Here is an 18,670-nt window from a genome sequence, read left to right on the forward strand (position 1 = left end):
CGCAAGGAAATCAGCGTGTCGCGACCGCGGGTCAGCATCCTCGGTCGCGACTCGGGGAATTTGTGCAGTAATTGACCCTTGTTCTTTAACTTTTCAGCAGACACAACTTTTCGGAAACGAATAGTTGCGTTTCTTCATTTTAAAAAAAGGTCTGTTTCATGCCTTTTCACCTCAAAATAACCCCTCTTTTCATCCTAGGATTTTATAAATAGGTTCTAGAGGTTCAGTTTTCTGTCACTTTCTTTTCATCTCAATCAGAACAATTCTCTGATTTTCTTACCATTCACCAACCCAGAAATTAAGTTCAGAACCTTTCTTCCTTACTCATTCCAAACACCATGACTTCCACAAACACTCATCCTAAGAAAGTTGTTGCTTCACGCACTAAAAATACAGATATATCAGAGCGTTATGGATGTAACTTTCCTATCTTCAATCATGATGAGGGAAGGCGCTTCTTGAGGCTTCGATACACATTCTTTGTCGGAATTTCCCGACACTAGACTATGAATTCTTAGAATATGAAGGTCTAGTGAAACGAGTTTTTCGATCAGGCCCAAATTTTCTTTCTGCACCAGAACGTCAAGCCTTCGTGCAGATGAAAATAGACCGCTATAGGGCTAAGAAAATCCCGATTGAAAGGGACGAATTTTTAGCATAGCTTTTGTTTATTTTGTTTGTAAATATGTTGTACATATTTCTATTTCAATAAAACTTTCTCTTTTGCATTATATCTTATTTTTTATTATATGGTTACACTAACATTAAAACTCATTATTCTACATTTATGCATCTATTAAATGCAAACTTTAATCCATTCATTACTAATTAAATGTTAATAACTAAGTTTCAATTCCTTAAATAAAGATTCATTTAACTTACATTAATAAATGAACATAAATGCTTCAATTAATTTGAATTCCAAACTTTTCCTATTATTAATTTAACATTCGTTAATTAAAGCATTTTCATTTATTTTTCCCATTAATAATAAACCTTTGGTTTTCCTTATCATTTAATGTTTTCCATTTATGTTTTTAAGTACAGATAACATTTTCAAGGAGTTCAGGATAGGATTTATCAAGAAATTACACAAATAGGAGTTACTATGCAGAATTTGGGTGACCATAGGGTGATCCGCGGCCGAGAATTATTCAATTCTCGGTAACTTCAGCAATTTCCTTCAAAATACAAAGGAAAATTGGCTGAAACACGCGATTCGCGGCCGCAGATGCGCATCCTCGGTCGCGACACGCGTGATTCTGCAACACCTAGTCCGGATTTTTGGCCTATTTTTCCACCTTTTCCTATTCAACCTCTACCTATTCCTCATCCTATTCCTACTCTACCTATTAATCTTCCTATTCAACCCTATATATACCTATTACTTACACAAACCTTACATCACCTCAAATTTTAACCAATCCCCTACTCTTACCTCTTCCCAATACCTTACTTTTACTCTTCCCAATTTCATCATTACCCTTTTCAATCACCTAACCCTTTCAACTTCAAGTCTCCATACAACACTTCTACTTCTTCTTCAACCTCAAGCTTTTATCTCTTTTCATCTTTTTCTCTAAACCCTAAACACCATAACCATGCCTAGAGCAAAGCGTGTTGGACACAAGCCGGCTGTCACTGAGGCTAATCGCCTAAGGATTAGTTGCGGGGCTTATTTCGACATTCATTCTGAGGAAGAAGTTGGACGTTTCAAGCACTTTTCAAACGCTAATCGTAAGTTCGTGGACATGCAGTTTCTTGACTTTGATTCGGTAAGGAAGTTGAACTTCACTACACAAATTACTGCTTTTATTGAGACTTTGGGATGGGAAACTTTTGCTTCTATGCGTTTTCCCCAAATTCAAGAGTATGTGGTTGAGTTTTTTGTTACTTTGAAGATGAACAAAAAGAGGACAGAAATTTCTTTTCGGAATAATGGTACTACCTATACCATAGATTATGAGGCTATGGGAAATATGTTTGGTTTCCCTACTAGTGATTTTTATGATAAGCCTCGGGATTTTGACAATAACTCTTTTTGGCAAACTCTTTCCGACCAAACTTCTTTTAACTCTAAAAACACTTCGAGCAAGTTGATTAGGGACAATTGTGTGTTCTTCTTTCACAAGTATTTGAGTTTTTCACTTTTTGGTCGTGTTGAGAGTTCAAAAATTCAAGTCCGGGATTTGTTTGTTTGGGATTGTTTGTTCAAGGGTTTAAGGGTTGATAGCATTGGAATGATATTTGACAATTTGTATCGTGCTTCGAGGGCTCACACCACTCAGGTCCCTCTCGGTAATTTAATCACCGCTATTGTTTTGGGAGCACGGGATGAATTAGCAACTTATGATATGTCCACCTACCATGGATATGTTCCGGTTTTGGACATTACGGCTCTTGAGCGGGCTCATTTATTGGTTTCTGCGGCTCCTCCCGTTTTTATTTCTTATGCTACCCGTATTGCTCATCTTCGTGGCACTATGGGTGGAGGTGCTTCTAGTTCCCAAAATGTAGGTACCGAAGAAGGAGGTGTGGAGGAAGGAGCGGAAGGTGCAACACAAGATAATGATCCGGTGGATTTAAGGAGAATTTACAACCTCAATACTTTGAGGCGTGCGCAAAGATCGACTCGGCATCGGATGCTTTCGTTTTTCCGCCGCCGAAATGTGGAAACTTCACCAACACCTCCGGATTCCCCGCCGAATGCTTATGTTTTATCTTTTATTTTTATCTTATCTTGTTTTAATTTCAGTTTCGTACATTTTTATTTTCTTATGTTTCGTACAATTTCAATTTTAATTTAATTTTATGATGCATGTTTTCTTTGCTATATCTTTCATTTCTTTCCGTTTGTTTTATCTTTAATGTTTTATCTCCATTTTTCACCAATGAGGACATGGTCCAATTTAAGTGTGGGAGGAGATATATACATATATCATTTTTATGCAAACGAATGAATGACCGAATATATGCAAATGAATGAATGAATGTATGCAACACTTGTTTGTTTTCAAAAATACAAAATGCAACGTATATTGCAACACTTTTAAGTATATTGCAACAAATGAAAAACTTAACATTTTTTATGAAATATCATTTTTACATTTATAAATTAATCATAAGTTAAAATTTTTATGATTATTTTTAGGTTATCATTATCGATAGAAATAAATATTTCTATACGGGTAATATTTTTCAAAATATTTTTCACAAATCTTCGACACTATTTTAAGTAAAAAATTGTCTCGAGTGAATGTATTTAAGTAATAAATTTTTTATTTTCAATCTCTATTTTATAATCATGAAATTCATGATACAATAAATCTTATTTTAAATTTTCAATTAGGTTTATAGGCATTAAATTGAACTAACAATTTTTAGCTCGGTTTTGATTTTGTCTTACATTAACACCAATTGAAGTTTTTAAGGAAACTATAGCCATAATACATATTGAATTTTAAGTCAATATAGGATGAATGTGCTAATTTTCTTTTTCCCAATTTACAATTTATAATCAATAAATCGTATTCTTAACTTTTGGCCACGATTGAGACCAACCTTATCACAGTCGAGGTATAAAAGGGAAGAAATAAAAAAGTAAAGCGTACTTTTGGCCACGATTGCGACCACCCTTATCACAATCGAGGTATGAAAGGAACGTTTAAATAAGAAAAAAATTAAGCGTGTTTAAAGTTTAAAGTAACGATTGCGTCCACCCATGGCATGGTCGGTACCTCTTAAGCGAACACAAATAAAATGCATATAAAGTTACGATCGAGACCACCCTTATCACGGGCGTAACTAAGCAAATAAATTAAACTTAATAAATCATATATAATAATTCAAGTTTGGGAAAGGAAATTTGGTGCTTTGAAATGCCTTGAGATGAAAAACTCAATAACATGCGTGCTTACATCGTCCCGAATACTTCAATTTAAACATTGAAATACAAGACGAATGATATATCGTATTTATACTACGTAAGTTTGATATTTTGCGTATAAATTTGCCATGCGAAGTTAGTCTTTTCGGCTTAACTAATTTAAAAGGTAAACACAAAGATATATGTTTTATTTTCATAAAGAGATTAGTTAAGGAATAAATTCAGTGAAATTTTGCTCGGGACTAGCAAAAGATTAAGTGTGGAGATTTGTTAAGCCCAAAATATACCTAAAATATCATTAACATTTACATCATTTTTATTACAAATTCGTGTTATTTATATCTGTTTAGATTACTTTTACTCTCGAATATCTTTCTTTCTTGCAAGGTACCTAAATATTTGGTAAAATACAAATAGGAACGAAAAAGGATCTAAAACAGAAGAAAAACCCTACAAAAGGAGTCAAAGACGACGTAAATCGAAAGCACCAAGTCGAGGACACGAACGAAAGCAAAGAAACGGAAAACTCACCAAGCCGCGACCGCGAATCCACCACCCGCGACCGCGACACGCGTGGTTTAGCCATTTCTCCCCTTCTTCCAACGTTCAACTTAATGCTACGTCATTCACGGCCGAGGATTCCTATCCTCGGTAAGTGCAGAAAATTTACCAAATGCATTTTACACATGTTGAAATCCAAGAAACGCGTTCGTTCAAGTGGATAAAGACGTCCTTTCACAACGGACACGACTCTTAACCAACGGATACATCACTTCAAACACAACCCTTCAACATCTATAAATAAAGAGTTGATGTTGAGAAAAAAGCAATGAAATGTTATAATATAGATATAGAATCAGAGCGTAGAACTTATGTCTAAGTTCTAAGTAAAAACATTTCGAGAGTTAGAAATTAGATTCTGTACAAAATAAGATGAGGTACACATATTGTTTATAGTTTAATTACAACTCAGTAGCGTTTAGACATTGTTCCAGTTTTAGTTTGCATCATGGTAGTGGCCGACCGAATCCCTATTACGAAGTTACAGCGAGAAGATTGAGTAGAGTGTTCGCCCCTGAGCCTGACAACCTCTTAGGAAACCCAAGGAAAGGAACCGATCAAGCCGTTCACTTGCATGCCCTCGAAGAACTCGATGCTCCTTGTTCTCTGTAAACTTGTATCAATTTATATTTCATCTAATAAAGTCTGTTCTATTCGACAAATCGTTATGCAGCACTTATGGTAACCAATCCAATATAAGTGAGGCTGGTGTTTTCATTAATACGCAGTTGAATTCAAAATCATTACAAGGAAACTTTGTTGAACACTTATGCAAATTATCATCTCGAAAGAGTTTTAATTTGAGTAAGGGCAACTATCCCGAAAGGGTTTTGTCGCGTTCAAAGCCAATTAATTAGAGGTTCCGTCATTTATTTCATCATCATAATTGATACAAAGTTTAAGTTGTTTTCTTTGCTTAATGCAAATGAATAAATTCATTCGTTTTTCTAAAAAGTTCTACATGTTCCTGTTTTGTAAAATTCACCCTTAAAATCAGAAGATCTTTCTAACAATCGATATATTCTAAATATAAAATCTTATTCCAGCATTTTCAAGTATTCAAAGTCCACAAACTCAATTAAACAATTTCCTAAATTCAATTAGACAAATTTCACTTTTCATTTACATTCAATAGTAAATCTAACAAGTTCGAAATTAACAGATTCAAAAATAAGTTTTTCATTAAAAAACGTATCCCTGTGGGATCGATATTTTTATTACTACAAGCGAAACCGTGCACTTGCGAAAATCGCTCAACAATACAGAGAGGCGCAATTCCGTTGGCGGCGAGGAGGATGAGTAGGGTAACCCTCAGGGATTATGATGATTTGGTAGGCTGGGCTTTGTATGGATTAGCGGATCCCTTCTATTTGAATTCAAACGTTCCTCATGTAATGGATCTGATGATTGTGGATATTTGGGAAAGTTCCTCGGATGAGGAGGATACTGATCGGAGGATTCCTATCAATATTTGGGATGAATCTGATGATGAGCCGGAAATCGCCGTCATGACAAGATCAGGTCGAGTGGCCGAGGGAAAGGCACCTATGGTGGAGACTAAGATAGGGGAAGGATCGGCTCCCAAGCCAGATGACCAAGTCCTCGAGCAGTTGAAGAAAACACAAGCTAAGTCTACGGTGTGGGAAGTCCTATGCCATTCCAAGTACCACCGTGAAAATCTGATGAAAGAGCTGCAGAATTTGGTTATTTCTACCGATACTGAGCCGGCAGCGTTAGTAGAAGCAATTATGGCCCGGAAGAAGACCGAAATCACGTTTACTGACGAGGATCTCCCAGAAGAGGGGAAGGAAGGGACCTGACGGCCTCGGAAACTGTGATCAGGGCTTATGATGATAGCCGTAGGCACATCGAAGGAGTTTTTAAGGCCAAGCTGAAAGTGGGGCCGCACGAGGAGGAAACAGAATTCACGGTGCTGGATATCCCGGTAACCTTTTCCGTATTGTTGGGACGCCCATGGTTCCACAAGTTGGGAGGTGTGCCCTCCACGCTCCATCAAATGATCAAATTCCCCTTCGGGGAGGAGATAGTGACGATCAGAGCGGAAAAATTGAGCTCGGTGGCGGCATTGGGAATTGAGCCTCAGCTTTTCTCCGGATTCCAAGTTTCTGGGATCTACGAGTCTAGCATGACCACCAATGTGGTGAAGATGATGAAGGGGGGTTTCATCCCCGGTATGGGCTTGGGAGCATACCATCAAGGGTTGCCAGAATTTCCGGATTTCAAGAGTCAGAAAACCCGGAGGGGTTTAGGATATAAGCTGGGAGGTCCGTCCAACACAAGTGGTGAAGGAAAGGTGGGCCTAAGGAAGTATTTTGTGAACGAGGGGCACGGAAAGGTTTATTCGGGGACTCCCGAGTCATGGACTAGCACCGAAGGAAAGATTCTGCCAGGTTTTGAGATCATCAATGATGTTGCCGACTGGGGCAAAGGAAAGGCGAGCTGCTTCGTCGAGGAGATCATGATGTTAGATTTGAATGTCGAGGAGCAGGTCATCACTATGGAGGCCACTGTGGGAGCGGTGGACGAGCCTAGTACCTCCAAGGCTTATGAGAAACCCGAGAACCCCGATGATGAAAATTGTATTACTGCTTTGTTTGAATCTGATGATGTACTCACCAACACTATCAATGAAATGAATTCTGATTTTGCTTACTTGCTTGATGTTGATCGTGATCATTCCATGCATTCTCATTCATATAACATGCCTACATTTGAAATCAATACAATAGAAATGTCAACTTTCAATCTTGGTACGGATGAAAATCCTAAACTTATACAAATTGCTCAAGAATTAACTATTGAAGAGAGGAAAGAATTTGAGAGAATAATTAAAAAATACGAAGACATGCCAGGAATTGATCAATCAATCGTGACTCACCGTATTCCAACATACCCCGATGCTAAGCCCGTGAAACAGAAACTCCGACGCATGAGACCGGAATGGGCAGATAAGATCAGAGAAGAAGTGAAGAAGCAGTTAGAAGCAGGGTTCATCGAAGTAATCGACTATCCCCCTTGGATCGCAAATGTAGTGCCCATCGCAAAGAAGGACGGCAAAGTGAGAATGTGCGTCGATTATAGAGATCTTAACAAGGCATGCCCCAAAGATGAATTCGCGTTGCCTCGTATTGACGTGTTGATCGACAGTGCAGCATCAAGCGTCTTACACACGAATGTGGACGGTTTCATGGGCTATATGCAAGTTCAGATGGCTGAAAAACACAAAGCAAAAACCTCGTTCACAACTGAGTGGGGAACATACTGCTATAGGGTGATGCCGTTTGGTTTGAAAAATGCCGGGGCAACTTACCAGCGAATGGCTACGGCACTATTCCATGATATGATACACAAAGAGATAGAAGTTTATGTGGATGACATGATGGTCAAGTCAGAAACGAGAGAGGGGCATTTCGCTGCACTCGAGAAGTTTTTGGCCCGAATTGCAGAATTCAAACTAAGGTTAAACCCGAAAAAGTGCTTCTTCGGCGTTTCATCGGGGAAAATCTTAGGCTATGTAATCGGAAACAAGGGAATTGAGGTAGATCCCGACAAAGTGAAGGCCATACAAGAAATGCCGGCACCAAAGAATGAGAAAGAAGTGAGAGGGTTTCTGGGGCAGGTTCAGTATATCAGTCGGTTCATAGCAAGACTCACCGCAATCTGCGAGCCAATCTTTAAGTTGCTACGGAAAGATCAACCCACGATTTGGAATGATAAGTGTCAGCAAGCCTTGGAGAACGTCCGGAACTATTTGTCTAATCCACCTGTTCTGAGACCCCCTAAACTGGGAAAACCGCTTCTCCTCTATGTAGCGATCGAGGAGCGATCCATTGGGGCAATGCTGGCCCAGGAAGGGGACACTGGTGTGGAGCACGCGGTATATTATCTGAGTAAGAAGTTCCTGGAGTACGAGCTTAAGTATAACATGATCGAAAAGACGTGCGTGGCAGTAGTATGGCTAACCAAGAAACTACGGCACTATTTTCAATCTTACAAAGTGATCATTATTTCCCGGATAGATCCCGTGAAGTATCTGTACCGAACTCCGTCTCTAACAGGGAACCTAGCCCGATGGTTGTTGCTTTTGTCCAAATTTGATATCGAATATGTAACGAAGAAGGTTGTCAAGGGGAGAGCCGTAGCAGAATTTCTGGCCAACCAACCTCTGAACGTAGAAGAGGAAGAGATAAACTATGATTTCCCTGATGAGCACTTGAACGCAATAGAAGTTATACCATGGAAAATTTTCTTCGATGGAGCAGTTAATTCGAATGGAGCCGGAGTAGGGGTGCTACTTATCTCACCAGAAGGAGAAAGGATCCCAATGGCAAAGAAGCTATCCTTCCCTCTCACCAATAATATGGCCGAATATGAAGCGTGCATCTACGGGTTGGAGTCATTAGCAGCACTGGGAGCATCATACATTGAAATCTGGGGCGACTCAAAACTGATTATCGAATAAGCGCAGGGAAACTGGGAAGTGAGGGAAGAAAGGTTGCATCCATACCTAGACCAGTTGGAGGGATTGGCGCAGAAATTCAGCGAATGTCGTTTTTATCACATTCCTCGAGCATAGAACCAGGCAGCAGATGCTTTGGCCACCTTGGTATCAGTATGGGATAACCCTCGGAACCTCGCCTCAAAGCCGTTGGTGTTGAGGAGGTCTCACAAACCGTGCTATGAAGATGTGATGCTATTGGGAGCAGATGAAAAGCCTTGGTATTTCGATATCGTAAACTTCATGAAGAGTGGGGCATACCCGGCAGAATCAGAACTTAGGGATCAAGCTGTGATTAGAAGGTTAGCTCGGCAGTTCGTCATCCATAACGACTTGCTTTACAAAAGGCACACCGATGGTTTACAACTAAGGTGCTTGGATGCGGGAGAAGCCCGTGAGGCAATGGAGTCAGTACACTCAGGAATTTGTGGAGCCCATATGGGAGGGGCGGTATTGGCAAAGAAAATCATAAGGCAAGGCTTCTATTGGCTCACCATGGAAAGAGATTGTAACGAATATGCGAAGAAATGCCATGATTTTCAAATCCACGGAGATTATAATCATTTACCAGCTATGGAGTTGCACGTGTTAGCACCCATTTGGCCGTTTGCGGCTTGGGGCATTGATATTATCGGAGAAGTGAGGCCTAATGCTTCGAACGGTCACAAATTCATTGCAGTCGCTATTGATTATTTCACCAAGTGGGTGGAGGCAGAATTATTCAGCAAGTTAGGGTCTAAACAGATGAGAAAGTTCATTGAAAAGCACTTGATCACCAGGTTCGGAGTGCCTCATCATATGATCACGGATAATGGGGTCCAGTTTCAAGGAGAAGTGAAAATTCTATTCCAAGAGTACGGTATTGAACATCATAGGTCTTCTCCGTATCGTCCGCAGGCTAATGGCGCAGTAGAGGCAGCTAATAAGAACCTTAAAAGGATTCTCGTAAAGACAGTAGAATCGCATCGGAACTGGCATGAACAGCTTCCGCTCACTTTATGGGCTTATCGCACGACAATTAGAACGTCAACTGGGGCAACGCCGTTCTCCTTGGTATACGGTGCAGAGGCCGTTCTCCCGATTGAGGTTGAAAAGCGATCGTTGAGAATCGCAGTAGAAGCAGAGATTCCCGAGACGGAATGGGTGAAGAAGCGGTATGAACAGTTAGCATTGGTGGACGAGAAAAGGATGGAGGCCCTTTACCATGTGCAGTTATATCAGCGAAGGATGGCCCGAGCCTTCAACAAAAAGGTCAAGGCCAGCCCTATCAACGAAGGGGATATGGTGCTAAAACAGATCTGTGTGATGCACACCGACCCGAGGGGCAAGTTTAGGCCAAACTGGGAAGGGCCATTCTTCGTGAAGAAGATACTAAGCAAAGGAGCAGTGAAGTTAACTACTATGGACGGCATGGAGTTCTCCGAAATACTTTTCGTAAAAAAAAAAAAAAGAAAGAAAAATTCCCGATAGGTTGAAAACCTGCAAAGGGCGACCTATGCAACAATCAGGGACATCCCAATGGGTGAAAACCCGAAAGGGCACTCATTTGAAAATTCCGGGATAGAAAAAGGAGAGATGAAAAATCGCTGGGATCTGAAAACCGAAAAAAGGCAGGTCCTGGTAACGGTAGTTATATCTTGAGCAATTATAAAAATAATGTATAAGAGGCTAAGTATTTCTGTTGTTTGTAAATAAATAAAGGCATGAATATATTTGAACAGGATGATTGGAATTATTATGATCGACTGAATGCATGGTATTGTAAGTCAGGAGTTATACATTTCTTTTCCCCACCACCAAATAAAAAGCCTACCCAAATATCTTTTTCACATATACCCGCCATACATCACGGTAGTACTAATAAAGTTGTAAACCGAAATAATGACGGGACTATCAATGAGAAGGAATCCCAAAGTCCCAAAAGCCCTCAAACGAATCAAAGCCTCTGAAGTAAGGTTCCCACTCCTCGGCAACTCGGCGGCTCTCCACCGCAATCCGCAAACTCCCCTCAGCAGCTCGCTGGGCTTCTATATCCACACGGCTCCTCTCCTCGGTTGCTCGGCCTCGTTCCTCCCAGTTGGAGCGCTCATCCTCCCTATCCCGACTATGATGTCCGATCTGAGCGTCAGCATCCAGTAGCCACTCCCCTTGCCCAACCGCCACGTTCTCCTGTAATCTTCGGTCAATAGAATGGAGGTCTCCCTGTAAAGAAAATAGGAGGGAAGCAATGTATAAAAAAAAAAGAGAAAAATAGAGAAAAATATCCATTCATAATCATATGCATACATATCACTACACTAGGTCATACCATAAAAATATTCACCAGGTGATGGGCGTGACTCAAGTCAAGCCGCATGCAGACATACTCGGATAGCTCCAAGAAATCCGTTCGAGTTTAGGCAGGCTCCGATAGGTAAATTAAAATTCGATCAATGGGCACAAGCCCCGCTACGGGCTGCGGTCTATGGCATCATCAATGGGCACAGGCCTCGCTACGGACTGCGGTCTACGGCATCATCAATGGGCACAGGTCCCGCTACGGACTGCGGTCTACGGCATCATCAATGGGCACAGGCCCCGCTACGGACTGCGGTCTACGGCATCATCAATGGGCACAGGTCCCGCTACGGACTGCGGTCTACGGCATTATCAATGGGCACAGGCCCCGCTACGGACTGCGGTCTACGGCATCATCAATAGGCACAAGCCCTGCTACGGACTTCTATCTACGGCATCATCGACTCCAGTCAAACACAGACGATCCTGGTAAAAAGAAGCGACTGCGGTCAAAAACTCTCGGACGAGTGATAAAGCCCAAATATCAAAGCGACTACGGTCAAAAACTCTCGGACGAGTGATAAAGCCCAGCTATCATCAACAAAGGACGCCTGCAATCGATGTATAGATTAGGGTCGAACAGTTGATTTGGAGATATACAAACGAAAGGACGCCTGCGATCGATGTATAGATTAGGGACGAATGTTCGATTTGGAGATCTACAATACAAGAAAACGCCTGCGATCGATGTAGAGATTAGGGTAGAACGATGGATTTTGAGATATGCAAAACGAGAGGACGCCCGCGATCGATGTATAGATTAGGGTTGAACGGTTGATTTAGAGATATGCAAAACGAGAGGACGCCCGCAATCGATGTATAGATTAGGGTCGAACAGTTGATTTGGAGATATACAAACGAAAGGACGCCTGCGATCGATGTATAGATTAGGGTCGAATGTTCGATTTGGAGATCTACAATACAAGAAAACGCTTGCGATCGATGTAGAGATTAGGGTAGAACGATGGATTTTGAGATATGCAAAATGAAAGAGTACCTGCGGTCGAGATAAAGACTAGGGTCGCTTGAAAAAGCAACTTTACATGCGGTCCAGATAAAGACTAGGGTCGCTAGAAAAAGCAACTTTACCTGCGGTCCAGATAAAGACTAGGGTCGCTAGAAAAAGCAACTTTACTTGCGGTCGAGATAAAGACTAGGGTCGCTAGAAAAAGCAACTTTACCTGCGGTCGAGATAAAGACTAGGGTAGCTGGAAAGAGCAATTTTACCTACGGTTGATTTAGAGACTAGGGTAGCTGGAAAGAGCAATTTTACCTGCGGTTGATTTAGAAACTAGGGTAGCTAGAAAGAGCAATTTTACCTGCGGTTGATTTAGAGACTAGGGTAGCTAGAAAGAGCAATTTTACATGCGGTTGATTTAGAAACTAGGGTAGCTGGAAAGAGCAATTTTACCTGCGGTCGATTTAGAGACCAGGGTCGCCGGAAGGAGCGTTCATCTGCAGTCGATTCAGAGGCAAGGGTGAGACAACCGAGGCGAAGATCAAAGACGATGCCGGAGCACGTAGCGCAGAGGTAAGGTATTCTTCCTCCTACTCTTTACGTGTCTCTTACTTTTATATGTTTTACATTGCATGTGTTGCGTTAGCAAAAAACGTTTTCAAAACACACACATCACTATCAAAATAGGAAAGTAGGGGCAACTGTAGACACCGAGTCGAAGGACCTGTGATGAAAACCTGTAAACAAGACGGTCGAAGCGGTTGATTCCGGATGTTTTAAAACAAAAATATATAATAAGAAAAGAAAAGTTAATATGAGTCGCGGTCGTCAAGTGGACGGCTCGCGAGTGCTCAGCGACGTGGTGCGAGCGCCTAGCGACAGCCGACGCGTGTCCGATGACAGTTGGACGCACGCCCGGCAGCGCGGGGCGCACGCTCGATGTCCGTTGGGCGCGCAGGCCCGGCAGCACGGAGCGCGCGCTCGACGATCGTGGGGCGCGCGGGCCCGACAGCGCGAGGCGCACGCCCGATGGCCGCTGGACGAGCGCGTCCGGCAGCCGCTGGGCGAGCGCCCAGCGACATTGGGCGGACGCCCAACGTCCGTTGGGCGAACGCCCAACGTCAGTTGGGCGCGCGCGCCCAACGCTGGTTGGGCGTCCGCCCAACGAAAGTTGGGCGTTCGCCCAACATAAGTTGGGCGTTCGCCCAACTAGGTTGGGCGTTCGCCCACCCGGCTTTGGGCGATGCCCAATTTTATTTGGGCGTCGCCCAAAGCTTCCGGGATCCAGTGCCTATTTAAGGCACGGATCCCAATGCATTTAGGGGGGATTTGGGAGAGCTTCTCACACGAGAACATTTTCTAGAGAGAGAAAGTTGATTTTTTTGGGAGAAAATATTTTTTTTTCCTAAAAATTGAAAATCTCCAAAAAGTTAAATATTTTATCAAAAACATAAAAAACACCGGAAAATCACAACTCGTGGAATCGACCGACTTCGACTGTCAGATACCGAACTTGAGGTATTATCCGAGGACTAGACTCGTTTTATTTTATTTTATTTATTTATTTTATTTAGTTATTTTTATGTTATAATTTTATTTATTAAGTTATTTATTTATTTATCACGTTTTATTTAATTTTTCGTATTTATTTAATTTTCGTCTCGTATTAGATAAACGTTCGGTTTTGTTTTTAAAATAAAAACCTCGTTTTAATATCCCAATACGAACCGTGATCCGATTCAAAGGTAGTTCGGGTATTAAAAACGTTGTAATTATAAGTTTTAGAAAATTTTTCTAAATAACGTTTTAAATAAAAACCATCGTTTAAGAACCTCCGTTATAGACTATGATCCATTTTTGGTAGTTTGGAGTTCCAAAACGATAGAATAGATCTAATTTAAGGTGTTTGAATAAATCTGGAAATAGTTGGAGGAGTTCTGTAATTTTCCATTTTCTGTCACTAAAGGCTGTTTACCGACGGATTTTCCGTCGGTAAAGCTGCTGAAATGTAAAAAATGCTGTTTTGGTCCCTCTTTCTCAACTTTTAGACCTTCGGTCCTTTATATATATATGTATATTTATGTAACACATACTTTCAAGCTATTTTTAAATACTTTGTACATATAGTTATTTAATGTGTTTATATATTATTAATTTGATTTAATAAAAGTATATGTATATATATAGATTTTCCTTTTTATTCATTTAAACTAGACATATTTGGACATTTTGGGGTCAAAAGCTAATTTTTCATTATTTGGGGATATTATTATCATTTTTATCTATTAATCAAAGTCTTTATTGTTTATCTTTTAAATATATATGTATAGTATCATTTCTATCAAAAATATGTATACATATACTTTTCTTCTTTTCCTTTCAAATTTCTTATATATATATTATTTGGGAAAATGTTTTGATGGGTTGGATTTGAGATTCAATTTATCATTGGTTGTTATTATATTCAAGTAAGGTAATTGAGTGAAAAAAGAGAAAATAAATCACAAAAAAGAAAGTTTAATTGGTTGGTTTAAATTAAAGCTTTTTAGATGTTCTTAAGGTGTAAATAAAAGGTTTTCTTATCACTTTAAACCGTTTCTAAAACATCACGTTTTAAAACCTTAATTCGTTCCAATGACGGATTAAGCGAACCTTGTAATTAAAATTGCTTTTAATTGTAAATAATAGAGTTTTTGAATTGTTTTCCTAATTAAATGGTTTTTGAACAAAATAAATTGACTTGTATGCTTAATCACGTTTTCTTGTTAAAACTTTTATCTCAACATTTTCAAACGCTCGAGTCGTTCCAACGGCGATTCGAGTGAACGTCATTAACGGGGTTTTGAAACATACCTAAATCGTTCCAACGGCGATTAGGGTACGAACCATGTAAATAAACTCATTTTTGGGAAGTGAGTTTAGTTTAGAGTTAGTGTGTAATACGAAGCATAAATCACATTGTAAACAAATCAATTCTTTCTTCTCCCCCCTCTCTCTCTTATGTATCTTGAACTGATGTAAATGAGTGATTTTTTACCAAAATGGCTTTCAATAATATATGCTCAAAACGGTTTTCAAAACGAGAAACAAAAGGTTTCAAATGAATTTTAAACTTAAAGAAATATGCGATTAGTCCGTTATCGCCTAACACGCTGAGTAGGAGGCCGGTGGTTCATAATCGGGTGATGTCGGGGTGCCTAGTAGCCTTTCTCCGGAAAGGAGCTAGCCTTCTCGGCTCGTACCTAAGTTTCCCAAACCCTCACCGGTCTCCCGCAAGGGATCGGTGTTCATTTTCCCATTCGTGGGTGGCGACTCTTCCATACTCCGAGCTCCGGTCCTGTCGAGCAGCTTGATTCCACGATTGGTTGCTTTCGGCGCTAATCACCGCTTACGTCGCCATAAGGTGTCCACCCCCCGGTCCGCCCGAGAGATTAGGCCGCGGCACCTCGTCTAACAAGTGGCGACTCTGCTTGGGGAAGCGAGAAATTTGAATCCGGAAGGCGTGTATTAAGCCCTTAACGAGACAAAATATACAAAAAGAAATTACAAGTCAAGAATAAAAACTAGCAAATCTAGCCAAACTATTTCTTCCTATTGACTTGGGTAGCATTAGCTTTGCCTTTTTCCTTTTGTTGCTGCTGACTACCAGATGCTCCTCCTGTTTCCTTTGAGTGGTGCTGAGTTCTATCAGCTTGTTCGTTCTCCCCCGTTTTGCCAGCATCGGGCGGAGGAGGGATGAAAGTGTCGTTGAGAGCAGCACGAGTTAATCGCACAGAATATGCCTTAAGCCTTTTCGTGCTTTCACTTAGACCATCGAACACAGAAACACCATCGTCCAAGACAGAACCGGGAATTCGGATAGAGGCACTGAGCATACTCAAGATATATTCTTGGGATTTGCCTACCCAGGTGATAGTGTCAGTCAGCATGGCATAAGCTTGATGATACATCTTAAGCAAAGCCGAATCATAGAACTGACGTTGAGCGTTCGTGTGGTGCACATGTTTGAGGGTGGCTCGGGAGTATTGCAAAAGTTCGTTTGTCTTGAGTTGGTCAGTGTCCATTTCTTCCTTATTCAAGTTGAGTAGGCGGACTGCCTCACTTATTTGCTCAATGGAACACTGGGACAAAGAGGAAATTAACTCACGAGCTTTTGTCTGCTCAGTATGTAGCTGGGTGAAAAGTTGATGAACCTCAGCTGAGGTTGCATACATTGAGTTTACAGCTGACAAGTTGTTGAGTTGACCCTGGAGAGAGTTCATATGGTTTACCATTTTCAGCTGGAGTTTAGCCAGCGAGGTCAGCGAGGTCAGAAGACTGGACTTTTATTCAGATTAGGAGCTGACTGGTTTGCGTTCTTTGGTAACGGATTTGGAAGAGGTTGATCTGCAGAGTTATTTACTTGCTCAGTGTCAGCAGGAATTGGAGTTAGAGATTAAGGAATTTCAAAGCTGACATGAGCAGACTTTTCCTATGCTGACTCAGTGGTTTGTCCAGCAGGAACTTCAAGCACTTGCTTGGTAGAGATTGGGTTTTCTGGAGTCTTGGGATCGGCTTGTTCCTTAGCTTGAGAAACAGAGGCTTGCTTTTTCTTCAATTTCCTTGGAGAAAGCTCAGTGTTCTTGGAGAAAAATTTGAATTGAAGTTCAGTGAGGTCAGTAATTGGATCCCGTAGAGGCGAATCATCCAGAAGGTCAATTACTGGAGATTTATGAGCCATTTTCTTGAGTCTTCTAAGTTTCTTAGCCTTTGGAGGAGAGGGGTCAGCTGGAATAGAGTCAAGAGATTCAGAAGATGAGGTCACCCCTTGGTCAGCGTTATCCTTCACTGTTGGCTCAGTTTGTTCTTCAACCTGCTCAGTTTCAACCGACTTTATTTGCTCAGCAGCCCTTGTTGGCTCAACATCCACTGTCTTCTTAGTGTCGAACTGACCTTCAAAATTATCTAACTCTTCCTCTTGGTCAGCAGGTGGTTTCTCGAGATCAATGCCTTGACTTCTCACAAAATGTGAGTCTTCAGAGACAACCGAGGCAAGAGGGGCTGCGTTGATAGGGTTCAACCCAGATGAAGTTTTTTTCTTCTTTTACAGAGGCTGCTCGGGAGTGTCTTCTTGTTCATCTTCCTCATGCTCAGCTTGCCTCTTTTGTTTTTCTGCTGACTTAGGTTCCTCCTGACCTTGCTCAGCTTCAGCTTTCTTTCCCCTTGACACAATTCTCAGCTTCTTTGGAGCTATGTTAATGTCCCTAGCTGCCTGGTCATCTTTCCTCTTTTTATCCTGCCGAGTGCGGTCAGCAGGTTTCTTTCCTTTCTTGGCTAGCTCATCCTGACCTTCTTCAACTGCGGCCCCTTTTCCTTTCTTGGGCACTATCGGTTGGTCAAAGGCCAGACCAAACAATACTGCAGCTGTAATCTCCGTACCCCAGACGTTGATTTCCTCCACTATGCTTACTTGGTGGTCTTTGAGGATCCTGGTGATTAAAGAGCCTAACCTAAGGGTACCAGTGCTACGTTGGAAGCCACCGATGAGAAAGATCGGCATGTTGATCGGCTGGTAGGTCAGCATGTGCCAAGTGAAGCACTGCTCGAAGTTAGACGCTGAGGATGTGGCATTGATTTTTTGGGAAGAGGAAGTTGATCAGTATGTAGTGGGCCATCTTCTGATTCTGACCCATACAGGTACTCGCAATTTCGCCTTTATGGGACTTGGGTTTGCAAAATTCAACAGGGTAATCAATCTTTCCGTGGTCACTTGTGGTTTTGAGTTCAGCTCCGCTATTGGTCAATTTGAGCAGCTTAGCGAGGTAAGGAGGATTGACAAAGATATTTTTCCCTTGAACCTTGGTGATCATGTAATCCCTGTTATCATCAGCGGCTCTCAGATTGGCGTAGAATTCTTTTACCAATTCTGGGTAAGTGGCTTCTCAAATAGAGAATAGCTCGGTCCAGCCATTCTTAGAAATCCATTCGCAGAACGGTTTTTCTACGTTTACAAATCCTTCAGAGAACCAACGTGAATGGTCAACTTTGTAGCCTCTTACACTGTTGTAGACGAGCGAGTAGGTTCTCTCTATTGACTTCTTCCCCTTATCCTTTTGTTGCTTCTTTGAGGATGTTGCTTGGTCAGCGTGGGGTTTCTTGCTTGGGGTAATGACCTTAGGATGGTCATGCTGACCATGTTCTTGGGACTCAGTTGAGTTTTCCTCGTATTCTTGCTCAGTGTGAGATGATGGATTTTCATCGGAGCGGTTGTCATCGTAACCGGCACCGGAGATATTTTGTGAATCGTTTGACATGATTCTTAGAAAGATTTTGAGAGGTTTTGGAATTTTAGATGGAGAGAGATCGATTGCTAGAGATTTCAAGTGTAAAGAGGTAGAAGTGGGAATTCATCCACTATTTATAGGGGTGT

This window comes from Euphorbia lathyris, chromosome 3, assembly GCF_963576675.1.
Source record: "Euphorbia lathyris chromosome 3, ddEupLath1.1, whole genome shotgun sequence".
Taxonomy (NCBI): Eukaryota; Viridiplantae; Streptophyta; class Magnoliopsida; order Malpighiales; family Euphorbiaceae; genus Euphorbia; species Euphorbia lathyris.